We start from the raw sequence: 17,460 nt of genomic DNA on the forward strand, positions 1-17,460 counted from the left end.
TATTTTGCATTCTCTACAGCCGTGGTCTGTTGCTTCCTTTACTTTTATGCATTTGGATTGTTTTTTGGAAGTACAGTTTACCAGCATCAGCTGTTTTGTACTTTTCTTGGGTGTATTTTGTTACAAGTGGTGCTTGGACATGGCAGAAGGTAATCTCTCAGTGGAAGGGCCTGAACAGGCTAATATTTTAAGAGGAGGGAATGACCGAGACCTGGGACACCTAAGAAGGTTTGTGGAGATTACGGAGAATCCTCTGCTTAATCAAGAAATGACTGTCAGCATGGCATTGCCTGATATCAACAGTGAGTATGTTGATGTGACTTTGAAGAAAATGTGCTTTAAATTGGATAGTGATTTGCATAAATTCAAATGCCTGCAGTCATAGAGACTCTACTTTGAAGCATGTCTGCAATTAAATATTGTCCCTCGTGGGATGCGTGTTCTAAATATGCCAACATATGGTACTTTGTATCCAGATTTGTTGGCAAGGTGGCAGTGTATTAATATAGAATCAAGATGCAAATATATGTAATTGCTCATTGATTACTTTAAGGCTGAGGAGGCTCAACTTTCAGACAATGGCTATAAGACACAAGAGGAATTGTATAAATGCTTTCTCAGTAACCTGGTTGACATCAAACTTGACAATTTGATTGAAACTGTTGGTGTATCTGAGCGACAACTGCTTGCCTATAAGAAAAAGAAAATTCTGAGGGACAATGAGGATTTCCAGAATGGGTGGGTGTTCACTTGGCCTAGAGAGTGGAATGGCCCTGATGCCACTTATAGGAACCAACAGCATTCAATCACAGTTTCACATCGAGTAGATGACCAGACGAACGAAGGTATGACATCTGATGCAAGCACGCCACTCGCACAAGATAGAACCAACAATGCCGTAGGGAGCGGTGCTCTTATACATGAAGGGGTAGGAGCAAGTACCATTTCCAATGCACTTTGCCCTGAAGTTGGGCACTCTGAGGTTCGTGACAAAAATATAATTGATGCACCTACCACCTTTAATGGAGCACGCAGCAAGTATAGTGAAGTAACCATCCAGATACACACCACAGAGCCATCACAGGACTTGAATGCCACTGTTTTAACTACTCCATATCCCATATGACAAGCTCCTTTTCATGACCGTTTACAAAGCAGAGGCCGCATGAAACGGAAAATGTCCCAGGAGGAGGAGCAGCAGCAATCGATGACCATCAAGAAGATGTGGCAACAAGGGGGCAGACTCTAGTTTGGAATATTTCATGGAGGGCTCTCACTGAGGCTGAAGATAGTTTGCTGAGTAAAGGTATGTCATTTATATCTGCTAACAAAATGACAGTGACTGATAACATTCTGGAACTGAAAGCCTTCATACGAAATATAATGTTGAAAATGCAGTTTGGTAAAATTGTGAATGACCAGACTGATGTAAATGTTTTTAAGAAACCTAGTGGGTTCATTCCTAGTAATAGTGCAATACTTGATGCTTTTGAGAGGGTGTGTGATATTTATCATTTATATGATAGTGATTCTAGTGGCAGATACTTTAATAATTTAAGTAAAGAAGAAAGAATAGCTTTACAGTGCTTGCACAATGATATTTCTATTTCTATAAGACCAGCGGATAAAGGGGGATCTATGGTGGTAATGGATTACTCCTTTTATAGGGGCACCATGCTCAACATGTTGAATGATATAAAGTTTTATCGTAAAGTGGATTTTCAACAGGTACAGAAGTGCAGTTACTCTATATATAATGCTGTATTTGAATGTCTACAGTGCAATGTTTCCTGTGCCAATGGCTATGCCAGTATTGTTATGGCCCATTGGGAGAAGGAATTTCAGTTGGGAGAATATGGCAAACACTTGAAATTCTATAGGAGGTTTATAGATGACCTCTGTATCTTGTGGGAGTGGGTGAGTCTACTTTTGCCCCCTTTTTTTCACATTTGAATAGATGCACCAGTTTCCTGAGGTTCACCATGAAGAGCTATTTTAGTACAGTTGACTTCCTAGATGTGAAGGTTATACAGAAGGATGATGGACAATTTAAAATAGAAATACACAGAATGGATTGCTATAGAAATAGTTATTTATACAGAAAGAGCATGCATCCCCAACACATTTTTAAGAACATTGCGAGGGGGCAGGGACTGAGGACTTCTAGGTTGACAGCCAATCAGGATAGATTTGAAAGTGAGTTGGGTGATCTGGGGATGAGGTTCTCACAGAGGGGTTATGCCCCCACTGAACTTCAGGACACCCTGCGGGGTGTAATGGAATGTAGGAGCACAGAGGGTAGACCATACTTCTCTGATGGTGAACGGCCAGTACGGTGAGTAGGGACTATGGATGGACAAATGAGAATGTCAGTAACTTACTCCAGTAACATCAAGCTTCTACAAAACATTTTACACAGGAACTGGAACATCCTGTGTGCTGATGATGCTATTAAAGGTTTAGTGGGTGATACCCCAAAGTTTGTATACAAAAATAAAAAGAACTTGAAAACGATCCTGTGTGGACTTAGGTCACAACATGGCCTGTCAAAGGATCCGGTTATTGGGGGTAAAGGTGTCACCGTTCCCTGTAAAGCCTGCAATTTCTGTATATACATAGATTGTAGTGGAGAATTCAAGCATCCTGATATGGATAGAGTGTTTAAGTTTAAACTCTCTGCAAACAGTAATAGCACATACATTGTGTACTTGGCCCATTGTGTGGCCTGTGTGTCATTCTATGTAGGGATGATGACCAGGAGGTTGAGAGATCGCATGCGGGAGCACTCCTATGATATAGGGAGGAAGGCTGAGACAAATGTCTTAGCTAGACATGTAGGAACCTTTGGTGATACACATAGGTTCACCTTCATGGCCATTGACAGAGCTGTGGACAACCTCAGGGAGCAGTGATGTGAAATTGAAATTTGAGATGAAAGAACTTGAATGCATTGTGAGACTTAGGGCCAGTATGGGCAGGGGGCTTAATGATAAAATTAACATCAAGCCCATTCTCCTAGGAAGAGACTTCTTAAAGTGAAGCATTAATATACCTTTGGTGTGTTTTAGTTTTTAAAAATGTTGGTTCATGTTTTTAAATGTGTTGTTTCCTATATACTGTTTTATATACTGTTTTTATATGCTGTTTTTATATGCTGTCTTTGATTTACACATGGAATGACCTGTGACTTTAAATTAAGGTGGGGTCCCAATTAGTGAGTGTAGGATGATATATAAAGGAATTTTATACTTTGTTTCAATGTCTGATGAAGTGGCTTGACCCATGAAAGCGCTCACCATTCTATGTTCATTGTGGATTAAACTATTTTGCATTCTCTACACCTGAGGTCTGTTGCTTCCTTGACTTTTATGCAAATAAATACATTTGTTGAGAGCGTTGTTTGTTTCTTTTTTTTTTTTTTTTGCTAAAAGTGGATGTGGTGTTAATAAATCCCTTAGACAATTTGGAAAAGGAGGGCTGAAAACATTTTAGAGATTCCCTGAATCTGGTTGCCCCTTTCATCACACTTTTTGATCTCCTCTGCAGCAGAGGGGCTATGCACTAAATCTCTATTCAAGAGATAGTTTAAAATCTCATTTTTAACATCATCTGGGAGGTTCTGAGAATGAAACCACATGAACTTTCTCAAAACAGTACCAGAGCCCATAGCCCTGGAAATATATCAACAGAGTCATACATGCACTTCAAACAATGAGTAGTGATCTATGCAGTGGAAGAAACTGCAGATAAAACATTCCTCATTTTGCCAGAACAAACTTTAATATATGAGCCTGACAATTCAAAACTGTGAAAATCTAAGTTGAAGTATATATATGTTTTCCCCATGCCTACCAATAACATCCTTAACAGAAACAGCAGAACTGGAATTAACTAAATGACTAGCAGCAGTGTGATCAACTAAAGGTATAGCTGCTGGGTCAGGTTTGAGAATAGTGTATACAAGTTTAAAAGACTGAGGAACTTTATACATCTTGTCTAGCTTTTTAGGGCCAGCTGGGTGACTATCATGAAAAATGCAGACAGTAACACACACATATCCTCTAAACCAGACAGAGCAGGAGAAACGGGTGTAGATTCTGGAAAATTCTTATGTAACAACTCAGATAAACTCAGATCAGTCTGAGGGACTTAGAAAACTCAATGTTATGTAATTGAAAAAAGTGCCACTGTCTAGAAAGTCTCAGAGAAAGAGAAACCTCTACAAGGGAAACAGAAACTGAGCCCTCCTCTGAGTCTGAATCAGAAATCTGAGGAAAAAAAATGTATCCATCCCTGCATCTTTCTGCTTAGATTCAGAATCTTGAATATCTTCAGGAAAGAGGAATCCTTCTTTCTTTTACAAGAAACTACTTTACAAAAAGGATCAATAGCCTGAATTAAACCCTGAACCAGACTAAGTAAACTACTCCTATCCAAACAAAACAGTAGGAGAGTGGATATATGCTTGGTTTTCTGATTCTGTTTGACAAGAAATTGGATCCATCTGTGTTACTAATGGCGACAGCTGCTTCCCCAGGGATGGGCACAACATTCTGACACAACAGGGGAAAACTTCCCTGTTCAGTTTTCCAGGACCAACAAAAATGGATCTGTCTTGCCCACTGACTGAATCCCAACAGCTGCTGAGGATGTGGCTAACCCATGGTCCATAGTGGCTGTAGGTGCTACACCTGAGAGATCCAGGGTAAAAAAAATGATTGATCGGAGGTACAACAAATGGCCACAGTTGAGTCGCCCATCTGTGACTGAGGCAAGTTGCTAGCCTGCTGTAGTGGCAAAGGCTGTTTGCCTGAATTTTTCTTTTTGTGGCTGGATGGAGGACTGACCTTGCAAACAGTAGCCTATGATTAAGCCAAAAGTGGTGCCTTTTGTCCTGTGAAGGACAAACAGCAATTGCTGGTAGACACTATCTGTCCCCAGAAGTTATTTTTTTGACAGACAAAACACTGTAAGAAAGCACTTGAAAGCAGTATGACAGCGCCACAAAAGAAAAATAAATACAATTTCTCCACATAAAAAATGTTTTAGTTTACACTACTTTTAAACTGACAGAAAAAAATGAGTATTCTTTTAAAAGAACATTGCAGTCTCCAGACACTTCTGTAAAGCATAACACTCCTAGCTTTAAAATTAAAACATAACAATCCTAACTTTCCTGAAGAAAAAAAGTAATAAAACATCAACAAAATTAAGAAAATGGTAGTTTTTTCCCCAGTGGAACCTTATATGCCCAGTAAAGGATGCACAAGCCAACCTATGACCCTGGATAGCCTCAGACCATTTTCTTTGGCTGCAATAAAGCTCTGGAGGGCTTTGAGCCCAAACATTTGCTCAGCTCAAGCTGCCTGACAGTCTGGGTGTGTGGCTGGTACCCTGAAGCTTTGGAAGCTAGCCGGCTGTTATATCCTTGGCAGTAAATAACCCATATTGCTAAGGCTACTGCAGCATTGATAAATATAATGAACACCATACTGTTCAAAGTGCAGTCAGTCCAAATACTTGCACAATGGAATTACAATATCAACAGTCTTACATTCCATTCCTTTAGCTCTTCAGTTAAGCATTCTATTGAATTCTATTGACCGTTGCCACTGGTTTCTCACTTTCTGTGTGATGATTCTTCAAGATGTGGTAAAGAACCCAATGTCAGTTTCAACCCCCATGACTGCCAAATGAGGTTGGGGTTGGTATATTGGTTAAGGTGTTTATCTCACTGCACAAGATACAAAGTTTGATTCTCACCTTTGGCCACTGTCTAGTTATTGTTCAAGAATGCAATAGTCAGATGACTGATTTACTTTGTATTTGCCTATGAACATATGATTGTTGTTTGTGTTGTATGTTACCATATGATCATCAACGTATATAACCTTAAATTTACCTCATTGTGGCTCAGCTAGGATTCAGTCTCTCTCCCTCTGTCTCTCTTGCTTTGTATAGTTCAACAGGCTTCAAGATCTCTTTTCTATATTTTTCTTTATTAAACCACTAACAGTTTTCCCAAGACATGTCTCTTCTGCTAGTACATTAATAACACATTTAATCCTTCATGTGATTCTTCTTCTTCTTCTTTCGGCTTTTTCCCGGTTAGGGGTCGCCACAGCGGATCACCTTGTCCGCACATTGAATGGCAGTGGAGTTTTACGGTGTCGAGTTGCCAGCCCGGCGCCCAACCTTCCACAGAAGGCACACTCACACGCACACCTAGGGCCAATTTAGAGTGTCCAATCCACCTGCAGCATGTCTTTGGGATGTGGGAGGAAACCGGAGCACCCGGAGGAAACCCACGCGACCACAGGGAGGACATGCAGACTCCGCACAGAAGGCACCCCAGCCGAGGATCGAACCGGAGAACCTCTTGCTGTGAGGCAGCAATGCTAACCACTGCACCACCGTGGCCGCCCTATTTAATCCTTCATGTGATATCAGGTGGTATTTCAAACAGTAATCATTGTTCCAGAACTGATTCTTATGGTATCTCAATGGACTTCTATCTCTCAGGCAACTTCAGACCTCATCTGCTATGCTCACTTTCCTACAGCACTACATTTGTTAACATCTGATGAGGTTTTGTAGTTCTCCAAGCCCATCCAAAACCCCAGTTTGCCCTTAAGTTTCTTGACCAATATTTTGCACAGTCACATCCACTGAAGTGTTGATATTTCCTTTCACTGTTACACAATCATGCAACATTATAGGTTCATAAGTAAGCATAGTGCTCAACCTCTTAGAGCAAGAAATCTGGACTAAGCCATAAATAAAAGTGGAACAAAGGTCCAAAAATAGGGGCAATTTTTAGATATTGCTCTTACATACTTAGAAAGTTGATAGAATAACAGATTTTGTATTAGAATGAATTTTTATGAAGGGTATGAACTCTGAAACACACTTGTCTGTCATTATTTTCTAACTTCAGTCTTTAATGATTTGCCAATAATTTGCCAGAAAAACACAATTTTATGAAAACAAACTAAAAATATGAGATAAAAATTTGGACATTCTGTGAAAATCTGTACAGTTGAGTGGTATGTGGTAAGTATTTGGCAAGCTGTCTTTCCAGGACATGTTAAACCTAAATAATTCCCCTTTTGGTAGTGAATTAACCTATCCCATTATGTGATAGACTGTCCTTTCTCATCCCTTTGCTGATGAATATATATCATCACTAGGGAGAATAACTGGGATTACACCATAGATAATTTTAGGGGACCCATGCATGGGATAAAGCATTTAAAAGATGCCTCTCTCCATTAATAGTACAGGTGACAGTCATGGGATCGTAGGATGATAGAATCATAAGAGGTTACTAGGCTTATGACCCTAGGGCCCTTACAAGCCTAGCCATGTTTTACCTTTATTTACACAATCAGCACATATCACCACTGTCCAAGAGGGACATAGGTGGAACTCCTGGGGTGAACTTACGGTAGACCATACATTTGTCCAGATTGCATTTGAAGAGGGCCAATGAGGTGATCTGCTTAACATGAAGCAGGAGTCGGTTCCAAACATTTGGTAACCTCTGAGAGACAAATCTGTCCTTCTGGCAGGTTCTATTAATGTCACATACAAGGTTAAGGTCATTACAGCAATAACCCATGTACCATTTGACTTATAGATATGCAGCATTTCCAATAAAGCAGGGTCAAAGATCACCTTATATGCAAAGCAAATACAGTCTCTGAGCAGTCTGTATGAAACAGAATAAAGTGACAGTGATTTCAGAAGCTTCTCATATGACAGATGCTGAATACCTTGAATTTTTCTTGTGAGGAACCTTTGTGGTCTCTCCAATTACTGCAGGTGCTTGGAAAGGTACATATCAAAAGAGGCATTGTACTCAATTATTGGCCTGATGAAGGAAGAGTACAGGGAGGTTATAACTTCTTTTTTTTTTGGAGGTAATGCCCTTACTTATGAGATGAGCAATATATAATGGCCTTCTTACCACTGTGGAGACATCATAATCAAAGGTAAAGATGCTGTCATCCTGTGTGCCCAGATCTCTCTCCACTGACTGCATACTTCAGGTGTTGTTATTGATGTGGTAGTTAACAGGAACATCACTATTACCAAAAGGGATTATAATACATTTTTTTTTTGCATTGAGTTTAAGACCATGACTTTGACACCAGTCATTTGTTTGTGTTAGATCCTGTTGTAGGATGTTGACATCATTTTTCTATGACTGATCCCAGCTTGAAGTCATCAGCAAACTTTGTTGGCCACAAACCTTTAGTTTTAGCTTGCACTTCAGAAAAATAGATTTCAAACAGTAGAGATTCCAGGACTGATCCTGTGGAACACCACTGGTTACAGGCCTGGTGTTGGAGGTTGATTCCCCTATTTTGACTATATGGGTTCTATCAGCGAACCATTTAGTGACCCATCTAATGGTATGCACATTGATACCTAGCTGGGTGAGTTTGTCAATTATGCCTCAGTGGGGGATAGTATCAAAAGCCTTGGTTAAGTCCAGGTAGGCTGTATGCTCAGATTTCTCCTTGTCCACAGCCTTGGTGACTGACCCGAAGAAGTCCACCAGGTTTAACAGGCGTGATCTCCCTTTGACAAATCCAAATAGAGTAGGCTCAAGTGTTTGGAGGTTACCAATGTCTTTATTGATAAGGTCTCTGTCTTTTTTAATTTCTCTATATCTTTTGGGTTTCTAATACCATGACGGGAATGGACCCCATTTCTAAGTCAAAGTACTTTTAAAGTTCATGAAATTAGTATTGTTTCACTTTGTGAAGTCAGCCAAAAGTGGTCTTCACAGCACCTACAATGTGCCCAGTAATGACTCCTTCTGCATTTTGTATAGCATTACATATATTGGTAACATAGCTAAATATGATTGTAGACTCTGTTTTATAAGACCTATTGCTCCTACTACTATTGGAACTATCTGGGTATCCTTCTTCCACATTGCTCTCATTTCTGCTTGCAAATCCTGATATTTTATGACTTTGTGTCTCTCTGTACGCAGGACACTGTAGTCACTGGGTGTGGCAATTTCAATGATCAATTCTACTCTTGTCTTCTTTTCTTGGACCACTATATCCAGTTTTTTAGCATCTGCCTTTTGAACTGTTGGTAATGGATTATCCCATGTGATGTAGACTTCATCATTTTCTGTGATGCTTTGTGGCTCATGTTTCCACTGTATATCATAATGTTTGCACAATCTCCAGTGTAGCAGTCTTGCCACATTATTATGCCTTTCAGTACACAGTCCTTCTGCCATTAGTATATCACAACCAGCAGCAAGGTGTGTGACTGTTTCCAATTGGGTTTTACAAACCCTACATTTGCCTGTTTCTCCCACATGTTCATTGGAATTTGTAAACCAGTATGTATCCATGTAGCCCACTATCTTGTGCCACCAGTATTAACCTTTCATCTCTTGATTTTAATTCACCTCTCCTTAACCATTCCTGCATTCATTCCTGATGAACACGAGGTTCTTCCAGAAGTTTTCTATACTTGCAACTATATTTATGCATTTTCCACATTTCTTGCCTTTTCATCTGGTCCATCACCTTAAATTATTTATTTATATTTTTGGCAGATTCAGTTGATGCCTGCTTTTATCTACTTCAGGTTTGATTTCCATTCCTGCTTAACGCCGATATGCTTTTGCTAGATTAAGCAGAGAAGTTATCTTAGATTTATTCTCCTCATGTTTCAAAACTTTCACTATGTTTGGGTCTTGTAAGGTCAGCAGATATCTGTGGAGTCCCATGATTGCAGATCTATACATGTAGTCATTTTCAAGGAGGCTCAGCCATCCTTCAGAATGGGGAATATATAATCATGGTATGTACTGATTTTTATAGATCATTTGGTGAGCATGAAGCATCCTTCTTGTTTTAATATCTAATCTATCCAACACGTTTTGGGGCCAATCAAGCACTCCAAAACTGTAAGTTAAGACAGGAAGAGCAAATTAGTTTATAGCTTATCCATAATGATTTGCTCCATGGCCTTGCAGATAAGGCTAGTCAGGCTAATAGGTCTATAGTTCCTGGGGTCAGTGTAAGCACCACCTTTGTGCAAGGGGATAATGGGGGCCTTTTTCCATTCACCTGGGACGAAATCAGTGGTTAGACTATGATTGAAAAGAGCACCCAATGGCATTGCTAATTCTTGTTTGAGCCCATGCTTGACATAGCCTGGGATGTTATCAGATCCCATGGATGTTGTGATTTTGACCTTACAGAGGGTGTTCACAACCTGCTCTTTAGAGATACAGGGCAGAGGACTGGTGGTAGGGATGTCTTGGGTAAGTGTGGCAGGGAAGTGGTAGTGAAGTTTTCACAAAACCTGTTAGCTAACAGGTTAGCAATGTCCACAGGCTGGGTATATGTGGTATCATTAACTACCAGTTCAGCACAAATCTGAGCCTTTCCTTTTAGGTTACGAATATAATTAAAGAATGCCATATGGTTGTCCTTAGTTGATGAAGCTATTTGGATTCATAGCTAGCTTTGGAGGACTTGACAAGGAGTCTTATTTGCTTATTTAAGGTGAGGAGGGAGTGTTTCCAGTTTGGGGATCAGTCTCTCTTACAATTAGATAGCAATTTTTCCTCTAATTGTAAAGCTTGTGAATGGCAGTTGTCCACAAAACAGGTTTGCTCTTCCTCAACGAGCTTGTTTTGGTCCTATTAGGTACAGCTGCTTCAATGCAGTTGTTCAGGTGTTTGTATAAAGCATCTGTGTAGAGCTTGGCATAGTTGCTAGTTCCATCTGAGGGAGGAGGTGCAGTGAAGCTATTTATACCATCTTGTAAGAGGTTATAAACTGTTTTGGAGAAGTTTTTTAATTTAGTTTGTGCTACTGGGGGCTCAGGTGTGATAGTAACTTCAAATGAAACTGATTTGTGGTCAGATCTCACCAGGGAAGACCTCATAGTGGTGGTGTTACAGTGGTCGCCCATATTGGTAAGCACCAGATCCTTGATGTTGGCACCCCTTTTGGGGGTGTCAGTTAGCTGATCCAGGACATTGGAGTTAATGATGCCGAGGAATCTATGGGCAAGTGAGTTTCCACATGAGTAATTTCCCTAGTCAATGGATGAGTAGTTAAAGTCGCCCAAAACCATGGTGTTCTGATGTATCTTGATAGACTCAAGTAGATCCAAATAGGCAGAGTGGGTGTCCTTATTCATAGAGGGGATCCTTAGCTGGCCATCAGAACAGTTAATTGCACTTTTAGTATCTCAAGGGAATCATGTTGTCTAACCAATCTGGAGGTGTATTTGTCTTTAATGAATATTGATACACTGCCTTCTTTAGTTTTCACATGTTCAGTTTGTGGTCTGAACGTGTGGAAGGAGATGTAGCCTGATATGGCTGGGGTACTCTCCAGAGCCTTGAACCAGGTCACTGTGACTACACAAATGTTTATGTCTTTCAAGGTGAGGACTACTTCCAGTGAATGCAGTTTTGTGTTAAGACTCCTAGGGTTTAGTAGCAAAACCTTGAGGTTGTTCTTAGATGGAGTTCTTACATTGGGAATTTTGTCCTCAAGTCACTGCCTAAAAAGGGCACTATGGAGGTGGCAAAAGTCTTGGCCAGTAACCAAAATCCCAGGGGTGACAGATGAAGAACATCTCTGGCAAAGCATTGAGGTCTGTTGATCATGTCATCCCAGGCTGACAAATACTATATCCCCTTGGAATGACACCAGAAACTAAGCCACTTATTGAAGTCAATCATTTTCTGTTTGTATTGAGGCAGCAACCTAGGTGAAGGTAAAATGCTGCTTAAGGCTAGGGACATATCAGGCTGAGACACATATTCCAAGATCACAATCATGTCTCTCTTCATATAGTCCAGAGAGGTACATCTCAAGTCGTTCACACCAACATGGACTATGACAGAGTCATAACAATGCCTCTTGTTGAGAGACTTGAGTGCATGTGTGATATGGTGGATCCTGGCACCCGACAGACAGCTGACCGTGACCTTCTTCTTATCCAACCTGGTGATCTGTGTGTCTCATGATGGAATCACCTATGACTAAAATGTTTGTTTTTGTGTTTTGCTTTAAGAGCTTGACAGGTGAGACAAGTGAGCTATTATAGGTATTGTGTTCTGCAGAGGAAGTATTATGTGTAGCATGCTTGTGTTTGTGTTTGGGAGGTCTCTGGTGTTTAGGTATGTTTCTGTTGAGGACCTCCGCATATGTAAGTATGTGGAATGTGGGTTTCAGTAGAGGAGGAGGTGAGGTGTGCATGCTGGTGACCTGCTCATTGTCATACATTATGTACTGACTGGTGTGTGAGAGAGCATGGATTTGAGGTTCTTAATATAGACAAATCTCTCACATGTTGAATTTGTGTGATCTAGGAGCAGAGGGCTGTCAGTGAAAATGAGGCAGTTACTACACTGTCTCAGAATGTCCTTGTTGACCAAGCTGGTTGGAGAAACTATGGGAAATTGTGCATCCATAGTGTTCAGTAACTTTATATGGTCAGGAAGAGAGGTCACACTTAAGAGTGGCTAGTGGGTGAGAGGTATGTTGGAACCTCTGAGGCTAGGCTTAGTGCTTAAAGTTTCTATTACCATTCCATAGATTTAAGACGCACTTAAATGTGGACATGGATGAGCTTTCTTTTATTTGGATGGTGAGTCTGTTCCAGAGTAGTAGTATCATCTGTGAGCTATATTGGTCACTTCAAGCCATTCTGTTGATGTTGTAAAAGAGTTTTTAGATCCCTGAATCAAGTAATTTTGATGTCATTTGACTTGCTGATGTGCAGTAGGTCCAAACATATTGGGTCAGAAGATGCCTTATATGACAGACTCAGGTCATCTATTAGCAATCTGGACATATTGTTTAGGCATTGTATCCTTTTAGTAAGGTATCCCTTTGGGTGTTCCAGTCTTTACATCTGCAGATACATGCCAAAGATGGCACTATATTTAATGACTGGCCTAATGAGGGCTAAATATAGGGTGAAAATTGCACTTCCAGATGAAGTCAGATTCTTCTGTTTATAAGCTGTGCAATATAGAAGGACTTCCTTATGGCTTATGGCTTTCTGCTTTTTTATGACAGTGGACACATGTTGGTCAAAACTTATGCCATTGTCCACATAGGTTTCCAAATCCTTAACAACTGGGACTGCTCTCAGGGACATACATTAATCATTTTTTTTTTTTTGCATTTAGTTTCAGTCATTGATTCTGGCACCAGTTACTTGAATGGGACAAACCTTCAGGCAGGATGGATAAGTCATGTGGAGGTCAGAAAATGCTCCTAGCTTGGAGTCATCTGCAAGCATAGACAGACAGAGCCAGTTTTTTTATTTCAAAGAAGTAAATGCCGAACAAGAGAGATCTCAGCAATGAATCCAGAAGAACTCAACTGGTGAATAGTTTCTTTGTGGATATAGCTTTCCCTATTTTGATATCTTGAAGCATATCTATGAGCCAGTGAGTAATCCTGTGGGTTATGTAGTTTTTTTCCCCATTTTATTTAGCTTTTCTAATAAGTCAAGTGTTACATTGTCCAAGAAAATATAAAAAAAACAAATAATAAACAGAACGAGGTCCTTGTCAGCAGAAATCACACACCCAAATAAAATCCTTAACGCGTTTTATTGTAGTAACAAAGCGTTTTCGCCACAGCAATCCGTGGCTTCTTCAGAGGAAATAAACATCTAAAACAGCACACTCCATTTATATCAGGAAATTCAGGAAGTGACAACTTCCAATTTCCTGAAAGCAGCAACCACTCTTTTTTTAAAAAGTATATCAAATACATGTGATATGTAACACAAAACCCTTCAAACATATTGTTAATTAATACAACAACCTATACATAAACCTTATATAAAAAACATGAATAAAATAAAACTTATAAAGTACATCTAAGTATAAATAAAATTTTTTAACAGTTAAAACTGCACTTTTTTATTTTATTTATTTGTTTATTTATTTACAGGACCAGCTGTCCTAGTAGAAATACCTATAAGTGTATATATGTATAACTACAATTGCAAGCTACTAAACTGACTTTTATTGCACACCAATAATGTCATCGAAAAAAACCTGTCTTATACCTATATAAGCCAATTTAACCCTATAATATAAAGTACAAAACCCCTTTCTATGTCCTTTTAAATACTGATAATGGGTATTTCAGCCTATGATGTTTCCAAATGTTCTTGTACCTTTAATAAAAACAACAAACTCTATCCTGTTTTCATAAAGAGAACTAGAAAAATTTATTTATAAACTACCTAAAGTAACTTTTTAATTTCAGTACAGGAGCTATATTGCAGTTGCTATTCAAACCAGGATGCCTGAATGCATCGAGGCGTAACTGCCATTCTAGCTCCCTATTTTCTAAAATTAATGAAAAAGGGCCTCCCCTAGTCTTTAATGGTACATGGTCAATGGCCATAAATTGGAAGCTATGACCTGGATTTAAACCTATATGTTTTGCCAGTGCATTGTCGCCCTTATTGTTTTTAATTGCATACAAATGTTCATACATTCGGTCTCTGACCCGACATAGAAAGGGATTTTGTACTTTATATTATAGGGTTAAATTGGCTTATATAGGTATAAGACAGGTTTTTTTCGATGACATTATTGGTGTGCAATAAAAGTCAGTTTAGTAGCTTGCAATTGTAGTTATACATATATACACTTATAGGTATTTCTACTAGGACAGCTGGTCCTGTAAATAAATAAACAAATAAATAAAATAAAAAAGTGCAGTTTTAACTGTTAAAAATTTTTATTTATACTTAGATGTACTTTATAAGTTTTATTTTATTCATGTTTTTTATATAAGGTTTATGTATAGGTTGTTGTATTAATTAACAATATGTTTGAAGGGTTTTGTGTTACATATCACATGTATTTGATATACTTTTTAAAAAAAAGAGTGGTTGCTGCTTTCAGGAAATTGGAAGTTGTCACTTCCTGAATTTCCTGATATAAATGGAGTGTGCTGTTTTAGATGTTTATTTCCTCTGAAGAAGCCACGGATTGCTGTGGCGAAAACGCTTTGTTACTACAATAAAACGCGTTAAGGATTTTATTTGGGTGTGTGATTTCTGCTGACAAGGACCTCGTTCTGTTTATTAAGTCAAGTGTTACATTGTATCAAAAGCCTTGGCTAGGTCAATATATGCAGTGTGTACCATTTTACCTTCGCCTATTGCCTTGGTGACATCTTCAATGAAGACTATCAGGTTGTGGAAGCATGACCTGTCTTTGACAAATCAAAACTGAGATGGGTCCATTGTTTGGAGCTCTTCTAAGGTCTTATTGATTAGTTACATGATAAATTTTTCTATAGCTTTGCATATGAGGCTAGTCAGACGGGTATGTAATGGCCTAGGAATGTGGAAGGTCCTCCATTATGCAGGAGAATGACTGTAGCTGTTCTCCATTCCCTTGGTACAAAACTTGATGTTGAACAGTATTGTTAGGAGAGTGGCTATATCATGATTTATGGTATTTAAGATGCATCCGGGGATATTTTCAGAAACCGGTGATGCGACATTTTGAGCATTTCATACACTTTCAGGACTTGGTCTAGTTTGATATCTGGATGCATGTTGATTTCAGGTATATCATGTGGGATAGATGGAGGGGAGAGAGGCATAACATCTAAGCTGAATTTGTTAGCCAAAACATTTGGTATATCTTCAGATTCACTATAGGTAAAATCATTCACCATCAGCTGAGTGCATTACTGCACTGTTCTTCTGAGATTACAAACATACATAGATAAAAAGGCCTTATGTTTAACTTTGGCTTGAGTGGCTATTTTAGCCTCAAACTAGGCTTTGCATTTGAATGGGGCCAGGGAAGTGTTCTGCTTAATGCAAATAAGAAGCCATTCCAAAGAAGGAGCAATGTTGGAGATCCATGCAGCATGTTTTGCTTGAGTCGCTCACTAACTTTAGATCCCTAGATTGGGTGACCCTCATGCTGTTTGACTTGTAGATGGATAGCAGTTCCATCGGGGCTGGATTTGTGAGTGCCTTGTAGGTCAGGCATAGGTCACCCCTTAATAGTCAGAAGGAGACAGAGTAAAGGGAGGGACAGGGCTTTTAGTTTATCCACATAGGACATGTTGTTTGCACCCAGTATTTTCTTTGTGAGGAACCTCTGAGGTCACTCCAGCATCTGTGCCTAGTCAAGTACATCCCAAATGGTGCTTTGTACTCAGTTATTGGTCTAATGAGAGATGAGTACAGTGGGACTATAATTTCTTTGGATCTGGATGCCATTCCTTTACTTATAAGTTGTGCCACATAGAAGGACTATCTTACCAGTGTGGATGATGGAGGCCAAAGTTCAGGCTACTATCTATCTGTGTGTCTAGATCTCTCACCTCTGAGTCTATTCTTAGGGGTGTGCTATTGATGTTGTAATTTACAGTGGTATTTGACTTCCCAAAGGGTATGATAATACATTTTTTCACATGTAGTTTTAGCCCATGGTTTTGGCACCAATGATTTGCCTCATGTAGACCCTCCTGAAAGATATCCAGATCACTTGGGATTCAATGATTGTCCCCAGCTTATAGTCACTGTAAACTTTGTCATCCAGAGGCCTTCCACATTAGCCTTGACTCCAGAGAAATATGTTCCAAGCAGGAATGGTCCCAGTACTGCTCCCTTTGGCACACCACCGATAACTGGCCTCTTGCTGGATCTGGATTCACCCACTTTAACCACTTGTCCTGGGTGCAAGCCAATTAGCTATCTATCTGGTGATGTAGGGATTTATGGTTAGACCAAAAAGTGATGAAGATACAGGAATATTGAAAGATGCTGCCATATTAGTTATAGCAATATCTGAGATGCTGTTTCATCAGTGGGTACTCTGAATAATTATCTCAGGGTATTTGTATTGACAAAGTTTGTGAATCTCTGTACTTGTGTATTAGTGGTGGTGGTGTAGGTTTTCCTGTCTGTAGTTGTATAGTTTAGATCACCTAGGACAATAGTACTGGTTTTAATACTGAGTGATTCCAGTTTATGGACATAAGGGTTGTAGTTTTCTTTGGTCATAGAGTAAGTTCTGTAGTAAGCTACTGCATGGTTTGGGACCTTTCTGATGGTTATTAGGACATACAGAAGCTCTAGTGAATGATGCTACTTTGCCAGCCTTGATGTGAGTCTCTTCTAGACAAAGACTGAGACATCTCCACCTTTTTTACCTCCTGTACAGCACCTGGTCTAAAGGTGTGGAAGGCATTATAGCCCTGCACAGCCACAGTGCTCTCTGCCATTTTAAACTATGTCTCAGTCACTACACAGATGTCTACATCCTCTAGGGTGAGGAAGACTTGTAGGGAGTAGAGTTTCTTGTTTAGACTCCTAGTGTTAATCAGTAACACCTTCATATATTTCTTCATTTGTTGCATTATGTTGGTAAGTTTATCAGTTTGGCATTGTTTTAAA

The sequence above is a fragment of the Protopterus annectens genome, chromosome 1.part1, assembly GCF_019279795.1.
Source record: "Protopterus annectens isolate FY-2018-M chromosome 1.part1, PAN1.0, whole genome shotgun sequence".
NCBI lineage: Eukaryota > Metazoa > Chordata > Ceratodontiformes > Protopteridae > Protopterus > Protopterus annectens.